This window comes from Thermobia domestica, chromosome 7, assembly GCF_964235325.1.
Source record: "Thermobia domestica chromosome 7, izTheDome1.hap1.1, whole genome shotgun sequence".
NCBI lineage: Eukaryota > Metazoa > Arthropoda > Insecta > Zygentoma > Lepismatidae > Thermobia > Thermobia domestica.
Window position 1 is genome coordinate 145,529,109 of NC_137460.1, and position 19,952 is coordinate 145,549,060.

Here is a 19,952-nt window from a genome sequence, read left to right on the forward strand (position 1 = left end):
TGTCCTTGCCTACTAAAGACTTTTCGACTACCCAGATAGACAGTTAACTAATTTTTAGTATTCAGATACAAACTGCCTATCTTTCGTGTTATAATAATAATAAGAAGAAGAAGAAGGAGGAGGAGGAAGAGGAGGAGGAAGAGGAGAATAAGGAAAAGTAGTTGTAGTAGTACTACTACTATGATAATTATATTATCTACGTAGGATATTTGAAGAGAGTATTTGCAACTACACATAGGATTTAGCTCGAATTGGCTCGACTCGACTCGAAACTCGACACGAATTCCCGAGATGTGGTATATGCATGATGGGGCTCCCGCGCACTTGAGTGTGAATGTCCACTGGTGGTTGAACAACAACTTCCCAACATGTAGAATCGGGCGTCGCTGTCCAGTGCATTGGCCTACTCGGTCTCCGCACCTGAATCCACAGAATTTTTTATCTGGGGACACACTAAAAGTGTGGTCTATGTTACTCTTGTCAACAATATCAATGTCTTGGAACAGCGTATCGATGACTGTCTCCCATGACCCAGGAATCTTTGAGCGGGTTCACCAATCTATGAACCGGCGTGTTATGCATGCATTGTTATCCATGGTGGATACCTTTACATCTCGTGTGATGTGCCCGACGAATGTATGTATGTATGTATGTGTATGTGTATTTATGTATATTATTAAACCACAATTTTTATTTATTAATAATTTTTAATTAATATTGTAGTGGAATCAAATTAAATCAACATATTTTATTGAAGTCTATCATCAGTCTGTCGACTGAATAATATGTATAGTACGCAGTTGTTCCCTTCAGCTATCGTACAATTTGTTATGCTCCAACATCAGTTATGCTGTTTGTTAATTTTATATATATATATTATTTATTTTAATTTACTGTTTGTTTCTGTTGGCTATTTATTTCTTAATGGAGCGTCAATTTTGAGCTATTCTCAAATGTATGATGAGAGTATGAATATAAGTTTGATGTTGAGACATATTAATGATTTCAACTGCATATTATATAGCTGCACCGAAAATAACTAATGAAAAAAATGAGAAACTTGGTCTTTGGTCTGCATCGTATAGAAAACAAAAACAGAAGAAAATCGATTTAGAGATATAATGCTTCTGATTATAAAATCGAAGAGTCGTTAAAGTTCTCTTTAAAAAGCAGTAATTCGTGGTCTTTTCAAGGTAACATTAATTTTAATTTATTTTCGTTTTCCGAAAATTGTTATAATCATATATATATAGCATGTAGAGCTAAGTTAAGTCTTCGGGGAGCTTTGCTCTCCCCTTTACCTATACTGTTGCATAGTCATGCCACTAATTGCATCTAAAATGCACCACGAGCTAAAAGAAAATAGTAAAAAAAAAAAAAAAAAAAAAAAAAAAAACTTCAAATATTAATTACTTATTGTGGAAGAACATCTACAATATTATTGGGCCTATGTTTAGCAGAAGGGGTCCAGCTCTTTTCTCTAAAAAATGTTACAATTATGTTAATTTCTGCTCACATTTGGTTAGTTTAGGGTAGGGTTGGTTAGTTTAAGTTAGGTTAGGCTAGTTTAGGTTACGTTAGGGTAGTTTAGTTTATGTTATATTAGTGTAGAAGTCCCGCATAATTTTCCAAAAAAATTATAGAATTTCGCTTATTTCTACTAATATTACGTCAGTTTAGGTTAGTTCAGGTTAGCTTACGTTAGTTTATGTTAGGTTAGGTTAGATTTGGTTACGTTATGTTACGTCTAAGTACTTGCACCACTCATTTCTGCTGTAAATTTTGTGTTTTTTAAGTGCTTCTGGACCCCTTGTACTAAACATACCCCTATTATTGTATTAATTAAGATTATATTCTACGGAATTCTTTTTTAAGCCTTCACCTCAAACCTCTTTCTTACACTGATCGTAGGATCTGTCTATACTAACAGGAAAAGAATGTATATAATTATTAAATAAAAATGAACACTGTATTGGTAATCATACATTTAATCATAGACACATATCTTGAACTAGCAGCGTTCACCCCGCTTCGCTGCGGTCACCCCGGAACGCAATAAACTTTGTTACTTAGATAATTTTTACTTTTTCGCTTTCAAGTGATATGATAAAAACCATAGAAGATTGCAGTAAATCTTAACATTATATCGCCTGTCATTTATGTTAACCCGCCCCGCTTCGCTGCGGTCATCCCGGTGCTGGCATATTGTAAAAGTGTCTGTAAAAATAAGCAAATCAATTAAAAAATTTTAAACAGAAGATTCAAGCTATTTTCCGCTGTATATCGCCTGTCATTTATGTTAACCCGCCGAGTGACACGGTCATGCGGGTTGCATATAAATACGTTTATTTTTACCTATGATGAACTAATAACAAAGGATTTGTACGTTATGGACACTTGAATGGTCAATTATCTCAAGACACTGGTAATTAAAAATTAAAGTGATATGATAAAAACCATCTAGGGTCCAAATCCTAATAACCCCCCCAAAATGAAAGAAATTGGTTCAGCCGTATTAGCGTGATGAGCGGACAAAGGATTTTGTACGTTCTCTTTTATATATATAGATTAATGCATTATGGCAAGTAATACAATTAATTATTATAAAAATAAAAATTTTATTTAAATTACACAACCGCATCAACGTGATTTACTATTAGGAGTTATGCACTAATGTTAGTCTTTTATAAATGTTGTAGTTATTATTATTATTATTATTATTATTATTATTATTATTATTATTATTATTATTATTATTATTATTATTATTATTATTTGTTTATGCCCTTCATGCAACTTAGAATCAATCTCACATAAAGCACTATATCAGACCTGATTGAACATTATTTTGAAAATTCTCACATAAATAGATAAACTAAACAATTGGAACTTAACACTTCAAGAGTTCAAAACATGTCCTCGTTTTCGTTTTCCTCAGTTTCTGAGGACGATTGATCTATCTCGATGACTACATGATCTTTGTCTCCATCAAAAATATTTTGCAAGACACGGTAACTTTGTTCAGTCCTGGGAAAACATTATTATTATTATTATTATTATTATTATTATTATTATTATTATTATTATTATTATTATTATTATTATTATTATTATTATTATTATTATTATTATTCGACAGGCCATCTGTCTATAATGACAATTTAAAACTTTCTTTTTAAAAAAAGAAATGATTAAAAAGCATTCTAATAATGTATGCAGCTTAATATCTGAGTAATAAAGCTATCATTATTAATTTCCTGTTTATAGTATCCTAATTTGTAGTTTGTCCAGTTTTTATATACGTGACGAATCACATTAGAAAGAAACTGATCAATTATATATTGACCTGTATAACTATATCTTAAAATTAGAAATAATATATTTACAAGCAGAGCAGATAAACAGGCAGAATCTTTATTAAGCCTATTACTAATATTACATATTATTATTAGCAATAATAATAATGATAACTAAATTCCTGGCGCAACAGCCTTTAGAAGGCCTGGACTTATGGCACTCATTTCTGTGGGGTAATGTGTTTAGAGGTCTGCACGGGCTCGGGCTACTATGATAATCGTAATGGGGTTAGCCATACTGAGAGCTTTATACAGTTCTACCTGAGTTGGAGCGGCAACGCCGGAATCTAGTTACAATGAAGGATTTATGGTAGGGACAAGTAAACCCTCAGATCTTGACCTTTGAGGAAAAAATTGGTTACATTTTGTCGCTAGCTATATAAAGTCATCACTGGAAACATCTTAACTTTGAAACAGAGTCTTGAAATGAGCACACTTATTCTCACCCTGAAGAAGATTTTTTTTCGCTCCCTCTCTCCTATAGCTCTAATCGGAAGACATTTCAAACTCAGTCCTTTTCACAAAACACCTTACAAGTGAATGAATCAGCAGAATTCTCATACAAGCTTAAGGCCCGTAACCAGCTCAAAAATGTAGGGGGGCTCGATCCAACCATATTATTGTTCATTTGCAAGCCTACCATGAAACTTTTAGGGGGGCAGTAAATATTTATGGGGGCGCCGCCCTCCTAGCTCCTTGTGGATACGGGCCTGAAAAGCTTATATGCTTTATTGGACCAGAAATTTGATGAATTGCTCTCTTTGTTTGCCTATTGACAACTGAACTGTAAACTCATATGTCTGTTCTCCCTTTTACATGCTAGATCATACACACAAAATTATTTTTATCATTCCAATGTTCTAGAACATTCTGTTACATTGTAGAATAATCTGAATGATTTCATCTTGCTCTAGAAGATTTTGAGATATTTTAGAATTATCTGGATGGTTCCAGAATGTTCTAGAAGGTTCTCTTACATTCTGGAATAATCTGCATGTTCCATATAGTTTCAGAAAACCTTTCATGATTTGAAAGGTTCTACGTAAAGAAAATACAGAAGAATAAAAACATTTCACCAATTTCAACTTTAATTTATTATTTTTGTTTCTATACATTAAGTACGTTGGTACGAGAATGAATTTGTGCAAAATCATCATGAACAACTCCAGAATCAAAGTGACGCATCCTCTTTTTCAGGATTCGTAGCACCCTTACAGATACAACTCCTATCAGATTCTCAGAATTTTTGGGATTGTTTTTTCTGAAACAAAAGAATAAATTAAAAAAAAAAACAGCAATCAAGGCAGATGTTAACACATGAACATTGTTTATAAATCCTGTTCAGTTCAAAAGAAAGAGTTCTTCTTGTCATGGAATGTACTACTGTATAGTACTGATCAACAGGTAAAAAAAATCAACATTTTTAAGATTGGCATTTTTGAATTTAAAAAATCCTTTTTATTAAAAAAAGAATCAGAAGGCTGTGCCCAAGAACTTGAACCATATTTCTAAATGGAGGATATTATTTGAACCACTAAATTTGTTATCTTTCAAACAAAAGAAAAAAGTAACAAATTATCTTGACCCATTCCAGAGTTAGAGCATTTTAATATTTTGCCGAAAATCGCTCGCAAGAAATGGCCCCCGAGGCACCCTTTTTGACGGCCTGTATTTAGAGCCTGGAACATTTTTGGACAAAATAGAAAAGACGAGTTTCTTCTCTGTCTTGAGTGTTAACCTCTGTAAATTCAATACCATATGACCATCAAGGTAATCCTGAATTGATATGAACTGGTCGAATGGTCGAAAAAGACCACATATGTGCGTATTAAAGATACAATTTAACTAGAATCATAATTTTATTATTATTGTTTTCACGTAGACTTTTCAGGTTGTGAACATGTTATTTCCACTTTAATTATTGGTAAATAAGCAGGAAGGATTGTTTCAGAGCAAAGGACAAAGTATCTAGAAGACTGGATAATGAATTAGAAGGGGAAGTGACAAGGCCAAGGAAGCACAACATAGAAGTAAATATGAAAGCACAGAAAAATTAGAAAAACTAATAAAATACTAGCAAATGAATTGAAAATTTTAAATCAATTGAAAAAATTTGGTGGAAAGGAAGAACGAACATAACAGTAGAAAATAAGAATGAAAGATAGTCAATGAGGAAAAAACGTTAGGTTTGCTGAAAGAAGTATCGAGGAATTGTATAGTTGTAGGAACAATGTGTGCATTGTATTGTTGAAGAATCTGCGTAGGATAAATTATATTAAAAATAGAGTGCAGTATGTAAATATATGTAGAAAGGATTTACATTAATGATTTTATTTACTCGTATCTTTTACTCCAAAGTTCTTTTTTCATTAAAACTCTCGAATCTCTGTAGTACGATAATCAATCAATTTTAGCCGAAGTTGTACTTCTCTGACCATAGGCGCCGACTTTGGGGGGGGGGGCAAGACACTTTTGGCTAGTGCTCTCAACGGGTCGGGTTGAAGACCGACCCGACCCGAATGACCGACTCGTGATCCGATCCGATTGACCCGACCCGACAACCGACCCGAATAACCCGACCCGTTTGAGAGCACTATGGCCACGACACTGGGTGAACGCCAAAATGCACTCCCATTGGGAATTAAACCCGGACCACGTGTACCGAAGTCTTACACGTTAACCACTAGCTAGATCAAGCGGGGGATTTATATATGCATCTTAATGAACATTTGGCACTTTTGAGGTTTGGCTATTTCTTTTTATAACGATACCAATGTCCGACGTGGGAGAAACTTATTTATTTATTTTTGCTTTAGTTCTATGTGACGAAATTTTTATTCAAGGTCAGTGTTCTCACCTGCTCGGACGGCAGGGGGTCTTCTCGGAAGGCAGTAGCAAGAGTCTTGGCGGAGACAAAAGGAAATCGTTTAACTACAATGATAAGGGTTGAGGAAACGGGAGAACACCTGTGATTTTTTCCAACTCTTCAACTTTCATTCCAAAATAGGTTCTTATGATTCCGGGATCCGCGTCACTTTGATTTTTCTTTCTCGGTAATTAAAACGTATTTTACAGTATATATAGTTGCAAGTAAGAAGATACATAATATGAATTTTGTAATTTAAAATTTAAAAATACAGTATGATAATTAATTATAAAGTACTAATTTTATTTAATCACTTTCAGTTCAAGAAATGAAATTCAAACAATTCGCACCCTGGGTCTTGGTCATCAATATTGCGTCTTATTCTTTGTCTTGCACAGTCAAGTCTTGGTCCTGCATTTCGTAGTCTTAGTGGTCTTTCATGCTATACAAGAGCCAAGAATGCTCGGCTCATCGGTACAAATGAAGACCAAGTGTGATTTTGATTATGGTCTTTCGTACTATACGGAAAGCAAGAAAATATGCTCATCGCTACTTGGTGATCACCAAAACAAGGCCAAGAGCAAGATTACTATGCACTTCGTCTTGCATATCCAATCTTTATCTTATTCTTGTATCGATGTTCTTGGGCTTGGTGAAATGAAATGAAATATTCAGTTTAAAGTCCCTCGATTCTGCACCGAGGCTAAGGGATATGGTGACCATGAGAAATGAATGCAATGGTGGAATGAAGAAAGTGGGAGGAAACAGGAGAACCTCGAAAAACCCATTACACGGCGTTTCTCCACCACAAAGCCCACTTAGAAAAGCTGGGATCGAACCATGGACACCATGCAAAAGAGATGAATTTTCTACCACTGAGCCACCGCGGCCATGCTTGGGCTTGGTCGTCCATATCCAATCTTTCTTTTGGCCTTGCTTAAACAACTTCTAGTTTTGTTCTAAATCCAGACTCCATATTGGCGTAGATATTAATATTGCAGTCGATTGGTAAAATCAATCTTCCACATTTAAAAATTAAAGTACACATAAGTACAAAAATAAGCATTTACCATAAAAACACTAGCTGCAAGTGTTCAAAATAGATTTATGGTTTCTATAAAATCAATTGAAAATTGCTATTTTTAATTAGGCAGCTAGTGAAAAACAGCAGCCTTCGACTCCAGCCGAGTTTAAGATCAACCTAAACTCAGTTGACCAAAGTGAACTGACCCGATCCAACAACCCGACCCGAGTAGCCTGACCCGACAACCCGACCCGAGTAGCCTGACCCGACAACCCGACCCGAGCTGATCCGACTGGCCCGACCCGACAACCCGACCCGTTTGAGAGCACTACTTTTGGCCCCTCCAATATTTATAGGTGGAGTCCTCGCCCCTCCAATATAATCCAGTCGAAGAAGAATTAACAAAGAGAAGCAAGAATTTCTGTCGTAGACTTCGTCGTGCTTTTAATTCAATATAGGAAGAACCTTTTTATTCGATAAAAAACGCCATTTTTTAAACTTTGTAGAATGGAGCGCTGAAGCTTCAACCAACACTCTGGCAGTACTAGTGTGGTAAAGTCCTGGAAAAAAGTCGGAAATTTTGGGTAAAAAAAGTTTTTTTTACCGTTTTTTCCCAAGCTTGGAAAAAACCGGAAAAATTGGGAAAAATTGAAATTTTCGAGTATTTTACTACATTATGCTTTTAAAATGAAAACTATTTTATATTTACTAGTTTACAGTTAAGACCATTGAGTAGTTATGTTTCTGGTATTAGAATACGGAAATTTTGTGGCAACAAATATATTTGTACCATTCCTTTGCACCGTGATAGAATGGAGTCATGGCAACAAAAGATCCTAAAATATAATCCTAGTTAGATTAATTAATATAGACGAATTTAAATTATCTTAAGTAATCTTATAAAGTAACCGTTTTATGCCAGGAAAGTGTTAAATAACAGGGCCAGAATCATTTTAATTAATATCAGTATGTTAAAATCAAATATACAGGGTGTTTCAAAAGAACACGGAACACCGACAACGTTTGGGAGAGGATTGCTGACACCAAGATAAGACAAAAAGTATAGACCATCCTGGGTGCACAAATGCTTCCTTTCGAAGTTATAGGCCGCCGAAAACATGAAAAAATGAACTTTGAAGGTCCATAGCTCCAAAACTGTGGAATTTATCGTAGTTGGGATAAGACTTCACTTAGAAACTAATATGTGCCCTATCCAAAAATCCATGTTTCAGAATCCTAAGGTACTCACGAAGCAATTTTTATAGAGGGAGTTTGGCTACGGGCATATAATTTGAAGTACTCTCCAACTGCCTCTATAAAAATTGTTGCGGAAGTACCACAAGATTCTGAAACATGGATATTTGGATAGGGTATACTAGTTTCTAAGTGAAATCTTGACTCGACTACGGTAGGTCCAATATTTTTTAGCTATGGACCTTTAAAGTTTATTTTTTCATGTTTTTGGCATCCTATAACTCCAAAAGGAAGCATTTGTGCACCCAGGATGGTCTATACTTTTTTTGTTATCTTGGTGTCAGGAATCACCTCCCAAACGTTGTCGGTGTTGTTTTGAAACACCCTGTATATTTTATGGAAATATGTATTGTCTTTGTGCTGTGTAAAATTTCCGGAAATTTTGAACCCATTAGAAAAAATCTTTTTGTTCGCAAATATTGGCAAAACCCGGAAAATATAATTTAAAAACTATTTCTTCGCCTGATACTAATCTTATTTTCTGTAACGTGTCTGCAACATATATGTATACAACGTATTTCGCTGGCAGGAAGTACTTAAAGTAACAGCTTTTAATTTTACTTTTTAGTTTTCTGAATTCTGATAAAAAAAATCCCTCTTTATTATTTGTATTTATATTTTTCGAACATCTCAAAAAGAAAGATGATGTTATTTACATATATACACATATACCGCACAAGTGCGTAAATTTGAACAGCTACAAATATATTAAAGAATTTAACATGTGAAATTTCCTTTTGTTATTATTAAAGACTAACAAAATACCCGTTTTTCGCACGCAGAGAATGCGATTTATTTTGGGTATAAAGAGCACCAAAACTGTCACCAATGAACTTAGGATCCCCCAAAACTATGAATTCGGTACTAGTATCAGTCATTTTCAGTTACTTTTACATGTCATTTCCCCCCCCCCTTTACTAATGGGGCATAATTTGGATTTAAACGGCATCGGAAGTGTCACTGTTCATCTCAGTCATCCCGAAAACCATGTATTCGACACTAATATCGGCCATTTTCGATCATTTTTATATATCCACCCATTCTCCCTGCCTCAAGTTGCGGCGCTGAATTTTGATTTAAATTGCACCGGAAATGTCACTGTTCATCTCAGCGGCCCTGAAAACTATGGATTCACACCAATATCGATCATTTTGCATCATTTTTATATATCTCCCTCCTCCCCCAGTTTGAGGGGATATATTTGGATGTAAACGGCATCGAAACTGTCATTGTTCACCTCAGCGACCCTGAAAACTATGGATTTGACACTAATATCGGTCACTTTTGATCATTTTATGTATCTCCCTCGCCTTCCCCCAAGTTGCAGTGCTGAATTTGAATTTAAGCTTCATCGGAAATATCACTGTTCATCTCAGCAACTCCGAAAACGATGAGTTCGACACTAAGATCCGTAATTTCCAATATATATCCGCACTTCCTCCAAGTTACACTTTCAAAGGTCTCGAATCCATCCCAGGCCCGAACTTCATCTATGTTGAAATTTTTTATCAAGATCAGTCTGGTGGTTCAAGAGTTGTTGTTGCAAATATTTTTTTCAGTCACTTTCATTTTATAGATGTAGATAATTTGTCGCATTAGAAAACAGGTATTTGTTTACATTGCACATAAAGTTTATATTAATGTCTGTATTTGAATATTAAATAATAATTATATGTCTTAGTGCATGAATATCACTGAAATTTGCTTACTGCTATTTGTTTTAAGAAGTAGTTTAGTTAAAATTAACAAAATTTCACCAGATCAAAGAGCATATTAAGAACTCAGTTCCATTCAAGAGCCCTATTTGTTGCAACAGAAACGCTTCATGATGGTAGATGTGTATGCAATTGTAAAAGTTCTGTAATTAATGCACAACCAGGAGTAAACGACTAAAAGGCACATAAAGGAAATAAGTGCATACGATTAATTTTCAAGAATAATTACAAGTTTTATTTTCGAATGCTTCCTTTTTTTTAAATATTCACAATATTGAAATTTTTCAATTTACATTTTTCACGCGTTCGAAAAATAACTGTTCCATTACTAGTAAAACTAACTTAATACAAAAATTTTTGTTACTTTCCCATTATTTCCGGAAAGAAACCGGAAAAAATTGTCTTTTACCAGCCGGTTCAAAATTTCCGGAAATTTTACAACACTAGGGAGCATTGATATGACAAGTGAAGATCAATGTGAGCGCAAACTTGCAGTGAAGCTTCCAAATTTTGAACTTAAATTTGTTTTAAAGCCTTTAGGCAAATTTGCATTAGGTCGTGAATTTGGATGCAGCTTACCAAGAACTGGAGGGCGAAGGGTCATCAAGTAGTTGATAGAAAACGGCTGAATATGATGATATATTTATTCATTGTTTCCCCCCCCCCCAATATTTTCTTCAAGTCGGCGCCTATGTCTCTGACCATTATATTTCGTCCCTCTCGGGACAAAAGGGCGTATCTCATTTTCTTGTCTTTTCCAGGAGACAATTTTAAACTTTTTTTCATTATTTATTCTTTTGTCTTCTTTGAAAATTTAGTTTGATATCCGTGTCAGGTACGTAACTTACGAGATCAAATTAAATTTTGATAGAATACGATAAAATAAACTTATGATAACATCTTTAAACTTGTCTCCTGAAAAAGGTGAGAAAATGAGATACGCCCCTTTGTCTCGAGAGGAACGATTTGATTGGAAGTCACAGGAATAGTCCTTTTTGCGAGATTTTTTTAAAAAAAATTTCATGTAGCTAATGAAAAAATCTCCAGTATAAAAGACGATTTGGAAACTCATTGCGTTATTGAGTAGAAATAAAAATCATGAGACGATCACGAAACATTAACTTAAATCAGTCATTGTTCAGTAGGATATCCTGCGATTTTTATTCTTATTTGCATATGACCAACAATACTATATGTTTTGGAACTTTTAATACCCTATGGAAAGGACTGTCCGAAAATAAAACCTTATATTTCCCTTTACTTTGCAGGTAAAGGATCCAAACTTCAGGAGCATCCTTACAATGTGTCAGAATTTCACCTCTGCATGCAAGTAAAGTCCGAAAATCTCAAGATCAATCAATAGTTGACGATATTCGGTGTGCTACGGATTTTGATCATCTGAGAGTATTACAAATTCAAGAAAAGTCCAGAAACACTTCGCTGAATATTCTCCATGCAGTACGAACTGAAACAGGGATCAACACGACACACCGTCAGTGCCATAATCAGGCTTTTGTGCATATGCAGTACTCTTGAACGATGAAAAATCCGTTGCTCCAAAGTGTATGGCGCCATCTATTGATCTTGAGAATGCAGATTAACTTCTTGCCATGCGGAACTGAAATTCTGATATTTTATACGGCTGCCTGTGTAGTTTGGTCTTTATCTGCAAAGAAAATGAAAATATAAGTTTTAACTTTCGGATAGATCTTTTTTCAACCCCTTACAAGCAGATCTAGAAATTAAAAACTGCGGGGGGGGGGGGCAACGCGAACCCAAATTATGATAAGTATATAATGCGTTTACTATAAACTTTCAAAATATATAATAGTCCTGGCCCCAGCCTATACTTCCGTAAAAATTTCTAGGTCCGGAGAATTTTATTGCTGGAATGAGATAAACAGTGGCCGAACAAAAATTAAATCGTAAGTAGACATCTGTTATCCTGTTCGTTATCTTTTGACAGCCATTTTTCAATATGGCGGCTGCTATAACACTTTCCACATTATCTCGGAAACTACTGACACTTTTTGAGTGATTTAAAAGTATAAACCCATGTTTTCAGGGTTATAGAATCTGATGAAACCGTTTCCAAATTAGTTTTAAATAATTTCGAGTATATTCGTACTAAGTATGTGTACTTATACGCCACGAAAACTGTATAAAATTAAGTAATATGATTTCTCTTTATTCTTTCAAAAAGGAGGCAAGGACGACTAATACTTCTGCGATAATTACTCCTCAAAGTGTTCAACTTAGTCGTCTATGCATGAAAGAGTCCTTCGATAGCAGCAGATGCACAATTTGTCAACAAAATATGTCAGAGCGATTAACCAGTACGGCTGCCGGAATTAAAAGTTTACAATAAGTTGCTGAAATTCGAATGTCGAAGTAAGTAAACGTATAAAAGAAAACGATAGATAGAAAATAGTGTATCACAGTGACAACGTCTGTTACAAGGCTTATAGTCTGAATAAAAAACGTAGATGTAATTCGAAAATCGAAGGAAACCGAAGCAGTTGAAAGGGTTCTAGAGAAAGAGGAAGAATGTTCATTATTTCCACCAGGAACAGCAATGCTTCGGTCAGAAAAACAGGAATGTTCTGAAAATAGTAGCGTGGTTTCATCAGAGCTTTTGCCGTGCATTATACGTGCAAACGCAGCAATTAGAGGAAAGATGGGAGATATTGAAAATATAGAATTTATGAGTCAATACGTGCAAACTCTTTTCTAGCTGCAACTTGCCATTTCCAAGACAAGATATTTTTGGTCGAGCTCCTGACCTGGATAGTGAGGGGGGAAATTTTGCAGCTGATTTGTCCAAGGGATGAAACATGTGATAATCGGGCGGTGAAATGTCAGGGGAGTATGGCGGATGGAATAGTGCTTCCCCTTATAGGGCGTAGAATGGTGTCCCGGGTTATCCTAGCCACGTGGAGCTTAGCGTTGTCCTGTAACTGAAGGACTCCTCTGCCATTCAAAAGTGCTGGCTCCAGAGTATTAAGTTTTCTTAAACATGGCTGAATTGCTGACAGTACACAGTTGCGTTGATGCTCTACAAGCTGGTAAGAATTCCCGATGCACGATGACGAGAGCAGTCCAAAAACACACAGGAGGATCTTCTGGTACAATGCTGGTTTCGACTGTTTTGGAACCGGTTCATGGGATGCTAAGCAATGATGACGGCACCGTGGAGCTTCTTACAAGACCCACTTCTCATCACATGCCAACACCCTATCCAGAAATGGCTCCTTCCTCAGACGAGACAGCAAAGAAACACACGTGTCTGCTCGCGTTGCCTTCTGGCCCGGAGTCAAATCAGTGGGACCCTACGATCCAACTTGTAGTACTTCTCAATTTGTTGGAGGTTCTGCAGAATGGTTTCTTCACTCACACTGAATTGTAGTCCCAGTTCCTCACATATCTGGCCACTGTTCGTCTCAATTGCTGCCTGAAGATCATTTTGTACATGTGTTTGTCTTCCGGCACGTGGTGCGTCTTCGAGTGTTTCGTCACCGTTCTTAAACTTGTTAAATCACCGCTGCACTGTCCGCGTAGTCAGGACATCCTCACCAAAGGCCTGCATTTGACCCCAGTTTGAACTCGTACAGCATACACGCCCTTATGACTCTCTGTGGAGGTCCCATGTTCCCTCTGTCCTTACGCAAGGGCACGGTGTAACTGAACTGCACAACCAGGTAGTATGTAGGCTATACTCACATCAACCACTGGAATTCGCCTATCTCCATTCGCATTCAAGTCACGGTGTGAGGGCCAATTGAACACAGACCTCCATAAAAAGTGACAGAACATTCTTTGTTACCTTATTACATCGTCCCTAGCACTTATTTTTCCAATTAGGTGGCCAGATCCACACCTTTGGAATACCATGCATATCACTTTACTTTTGCATTGGCAACCTTAAGTCTCCTATCTCAAAACCCTCAATACGACATAAGAAATCACTTACCAAAGTTTCTCCTTTTGAAATGCCACATACATATCGCAGACCAAATGTAACACCGCCGTCTGTACATTCCATTATTTACAAAGTTGAAGGACTTGTATTTTAGCACGAACCTGCATATGTGTTACCAGTTACTCTACTATTACTTTTTCCTTGGGTGTTACTTTTTTCTTTGAAACTGGAAATATATTACACTTCACTTGTTATTTATTATTTTTATTTTTTGTATTTTATATTTGTCATTCTTCCGATAATTATATAACCTTGACTGGTAACGTCTGTCTCAAAATTGATAATTACTTATTATTAAAGACATGGGCGGCGATTAGGGGGGCAAAGGGGGCCAGTTGCCCCCGCACTTTTTTGAAGTAACCAATTAATGTATATAGTTTCATTTAGAAATGTAACGATTTTGTATGTGTTAGTGATTAATAGTCAAAAATGCTGCCATATAATATTTGCTGTTGCGTGAATACGTATTGGTTGTCTTTCCGTGGAGTAAAGAAAGCTACAGTAATTGCGTTTTAATCGCCACAGAAAATAACCCCAAAAAATAACCTATTGGAGCACAATTTTAGCATACTTTCATTTCTTCTTACAAGGGTTCGATATGTTAGTGAGCCGCTTTGAAGCTAATCGAAAGAACATTATGCAAAAAAGTAGGGCCTATTTCACAAGTTATTTTTTAATTGCACAAAAATTGACAGTTCCTAAAATGTCTTTTCTTCTTTCTAAAGTAAGGAATATCGATTAAAAAGAGCGTGATAAGAAACAACTTCTACCTTTTCCATTGTTTTGTAGTGTAATATACGAGTGAAGTGTTGTGTTTAAGGATGTACGAGTGTATATACAATAAAATTTAGTAAATTGAACATAATTCTAGGTTTTAAGTTTATTTTGTATAACTGAAGTGTGGATTGATTCTAAGTATTGTTGTGTTTTGATGTGTTCCAAGAAAGTGAAAACTGCACCTACTGGCAACGAACATATTTCAAGAAGTTGCAAAAGCAAATATTTCTTTAAATGTCGTAGCATATGCTTGTAGTATTTACTGCCTTTCATTTTCTAAGAGTAATAACATACATTTAGTAGCATGTGTGGAATTAAATATTAAGTTTTTCATTAATCCTCAGTTTCAATATAACTTTTGCAAAACAAGCATCATTATTCATTACTATGATTAATATTATCCTTTCTATTTATTTGTTTTGCAAATTTATTAAATAATCTGATCACACAATTTTCCAGACAGAATTTTAAGATGTTCATGAGCAAGGAATCAAATCTCTTCTTACACTTTCGTTGTTTAAGAGTACAAAGGGCTAGTATCTACCTGCCCTTCTCAATTTACTTATAAACTATTATATACGATATACGGTATTTTAACTGAAAATATAGTATCCTATTAGTTATACAACCTTTCGTCAAACTAAATGTTAGAAACAACCAGGAAAACTAACATTTATATACAAATATTCAGATCATGTCTTGCCCCCTCACTTTTAACGTCCAACCGCCGCTACTGATTAAAGATATCAATTAAAAATTAAAAATATCATATAGAGTTTAGACTCATAGGTCGTTCGGATAGCTTAACATTTATTCTTAAATTCTAAAGATTCGCGACACATCGTTTGGCAAAGCCTGTTTTATGAAACTCGTTCTTAGCGACAGAATTTATAGAACAGTGATTTGAGTTTCAATCCTCGAAATGGTTAAGAAGCTGCTTTCATCTGGAAGACTACCTTCTTAGCTTTGATGCTAAATTTGATAAAATCTTTTTTTGACTAAAGTACGAGTTTTATATTTCATAAATACTTAGTGTACAGAAGCTTCATAAAGATTTTCGTATCAAGCGACGTAACTTTCTTCTTTCAACTCAGTGCATATCTCAGTCAACTGAGTTTATTCATGATATTAAGAGACTTAATAATTCTTTGTTTAGTCACACTGAGAAAAAAATGTAGGTGGCGTACTTAAAAAGATAGGTTACATGCGTAATTCCTGTAGTTTTTGGACTTTACGTACAATAGACGTATAACTGAAAACGCATGATCTATAATACTTTTCATATAAGTGTTCCATCTATGTGTACTATCCGTATGAAACAATATAGGCGGTCAGGATCTCACATACAAATGGACGTATATAACATAAAGCTGAGGAATGTAACATAAGTATATACATGTGATATACGGAAAACTGTTGGATTTCAGACATCTTGCAATGGTATCATGCAACATCTAAGGGTAGTGCATATGTAGCATATGGATAACGTATGGTTCATACTGATTTCTGTAGTAGGCTAGAGGATTCTGTATATATCTGCAATATACCGCTGTCCGGAGAACGGATTTTTCTCAGTGCATATCTGAGAAGTAGGGGAGGCACGATGGTGTAGTGGTAGAGCACTTACCTCTGTTGTTTGAGATTCCTGGTTCGATCCCAGGCCAAGTAAGTTTGTGGTGGACCACATCATGTGGGTTTTCTCGGGGTGCTCCCGTTTTCTCCTTTCTCATTCCACCAATTCTTTCATTCTTAATTTGCCTTAATCATCGTCTCCCTGAGCCTAAAGTGCATACTTGTGGGACGTTAAACCGAAATATGAAAGAAAAGATATTTTTTAATATCAAGTTGCTTTTCCGACCCAATTGCGAGTATTAAATAAACATGTGAACGTTATATTTGGCAGAACTAAACAAAAGTCCAAATGTAGAGATACGTGCAACGAACCATTGCATCGTCTTCTATAGCGGGAAGGAATGGATCAGGGCAAAAAGGGTACAAATACTGTCAATGGTCTCTTAAGACACCTTCGGTTTTGATGTATATGGTGTTCGATTGTATGTATTTGGTTTCGAACCACCATCCTAGACTAGTTTAGTTGTGATATTTCATCACGTCGTCAAGTGAACGGTATGTTGGTACTTTCAATAAGACGTGATTGATACACTTTCCATAACTTTTAATGAACAATATTTCTCATTGAAGTATGACATCCTTTAGACAAGTTAACATTCTAATCAGAACCTGTTTCGAAATATAGGTTAAGTGACGATATGAGATATGTAGACAGATACTGAAAGAAAATTATTAATTTTTGTTGATCCAGGGAACAGATTATATAAAATTACAATGTTATTTGCATATTACAGGAACAGATAAATAAATGGCGAAACTGAAGAACCCTGAACTCAGGCTTACTTTGAAACGATTGGCAGATAAAATAGAATTTGCACTTATATGTACCTTGATTCCACTGATAATTTTTTACGAAATATTCATTATATTGCCAATTATGTATCCGATGTGGTCTTATTGGTATACTGTTCATTTTTTGTGTGGAATGTTTGTAGCGTGGAATGTCAGTATGAACTATATTGCAACAGTGTTGGTAGATACAAGCATATTCCGTGCAGCTGTAACGGAACCACCAAACGACAGATGGAAATTTTGTTCTATCTGTAATCGATGGGCACCACCAAGGTCATGGCATTGTAAGATATGCAAAGTGTGTATATTGAAAAGAGATCACCATTGTGTTTTTACAAGCTGTTGTATTGGTCAATATAATCATCGATATTTTATAGTGTTTTTAGTTTACTTATGTGTTGGAACTATTTACGCAACTGCATTCAATATTAAGTATGTTTATCTTAATCATAGTTATAGTAATCCAATACCTTTTTTACAAATTTTAATGCCACTACTGCTATATGTCTTCGGATACGAAACTCCTTGTGGTTATTTCCTGATGAATGTAGTTTTCCTCACTGGTATTCCTCTTGCGGTATTCATGTTGTTGTCTCATGGCAAACTGTTGTTACAGGGTGTAGTGTCCTATGAAGGAAAACATAATATAACGGAGTACAATTTAGGTGTAAAGCAGAACATCAAGGAGGTATTTGGTGAAAATTATATAGCAGTATTTCTATGGCCATTTACTTCATCTCGTTTGCCTCACGATGGGACTGATTGGGATTCAATGAAATAGTCTGAATCATGTGATCTAAATTGAAGTCTCTAAAAATTATGTATTACAATGTTATTCATATTAAATATCATACTGTGTGCGTATTTTATATGTATTTAAATTAGATAATCAGTGCTATGTTTTATTTGTATTTTGTTGTATGTTCGTTACTTAAGATTTTTGGAATTGTAATAAATTCGTTTGTAGTTAATGCAAGAATGTATTTTTAAAATTTACGCAACAATTACTTATTTTAATACTGTTTCATCGTCATTGAACTATAGAAAGTGCAAATTATTATTATTTTAGCTTACAGTATTGTTTTTTTAGGCAGTCTTGTTTTATTCTTGAAGTAGAATAGCGAGTTGACATACTTTAGCATAAAAAATGGTATTATTACAGATATAGACGTACATTCTGTTTAAGAACGGGATTTCAAAATCCTGATATGATTGCAATACTCAACGAGAGTAGTCCTCTCTTATAACTTTACGTCAAGAAAAAAAAATACTCAAGTAGTGAACTTAATCTAATGATTATTTATTTGTGAGAATTGGAAAAGCTTTTTCTAACTTCATATTTATAGTAAATATGTCCCTACAATGATTTATAGAATATTCCAGTAGAAGCAAGCCATTAGAAGCATAAGAAAGAATAATTTCCCCAAAACTGCAACTGATAAAGGAGCTTTTCTGTTTGTTTCCTTAATGATCCCGTTAACTTACTGGTTTGAGTTGTTTGTGTTGTTACCGTCGACGTGTCCTCAGTGATCACTGTGGTACATTATGCATTCCTTATTGGGCACTTTCTTAATGGTAAACATCGCGAGCAATTTTGTGGCCATGATATTTATTGACACAAGTATTCGTGGTAAGATACTTGTAGCAGATTCTAAGTGGTATTTCTGTTCGGTATGTGAAACGATGGTGCCTCCATGATCTTGGCACTGTAATATATGTAATACATGTATATTGAAAAGAGAACATCATTGTACATTCACAGGATGTTGTGTGGGACATTACAATCACGGATAATTTTTTTAATGTTCTTGATGCACCTGTTTTTGGTAACAGTCTGTGCTAGCTATTTTGTGAATCGTTTTTGTGAAATAACTTTTAATTTTGTGATGGTTTCATATCTGTATTAAAACTTGTTTTTCCACTCACAATGGTTATATTTGGTTTTGATTTGTCTCAATACCAATTAAATACATTAATTATTGTCATAACTTTCGTTGGAATGTTTTCCACCGCGGGTTTATTGTACAATCATGTGAATTTATTAAAATGTGAAGTTACATACGAAAAGAATCACCATATTAAAGATTATGATTTAGGAGTGAAGCAAAATATTAAAGAAGTGCTTGGGAAGAAGTGGTTTCTTACTTGGATATCCCCGTTTATTATATCACCTTTACCCCATAACGGTATTTCTTGGGACACAAGAGAAACGAAGAAGAATAAAGGTATAAAACATACGTAGAAATGAAAGTCGTCGAATTAGTCAAATTATTATAGTGCTTGTGTTGAACTATGAATTTATTTATGTATGTCGTTTGTCTTTTTTTCAATATACAGTAGGGAAGTATATTATTATTATTATTATTATTATTATTATTATTATTATTATTATTAAAAATATATACAATTTTGATCCGAACGTTTTATTTTGTTCTTCTTCTATTATACTATCCTGTTTGAATGTACCTCTGCACATTATGTATTGTGGTATGCAATTGTTTACATTAATATATTTAAAGTTCACTACAACTTCAATCAGCCATTCATATCAGTAAAA

General features: G+C 34.9%; 1 long non-coding RNA gene across 1 annotated transcript; it reads left to right on the forward strand.

Annotated features, from left to right (window-relative positions):
- The first annotated feature begins 1,084 nt into the window (after positions 1-1,084).
- On the forward strand, positions 1,085-17,767 carry LOC145690455 (uncharacterized). The gene is made up of 2 exons (XR_014132217.1): positions 1,085-1,193; positions 17,338-17,767. It is a non-coding gene; the product is annotated as an uncharacterized LOC145690455 (long non-coding RNA).
- Positions 17,768-19,952: the final 2,185 nt, after the last annotated feature.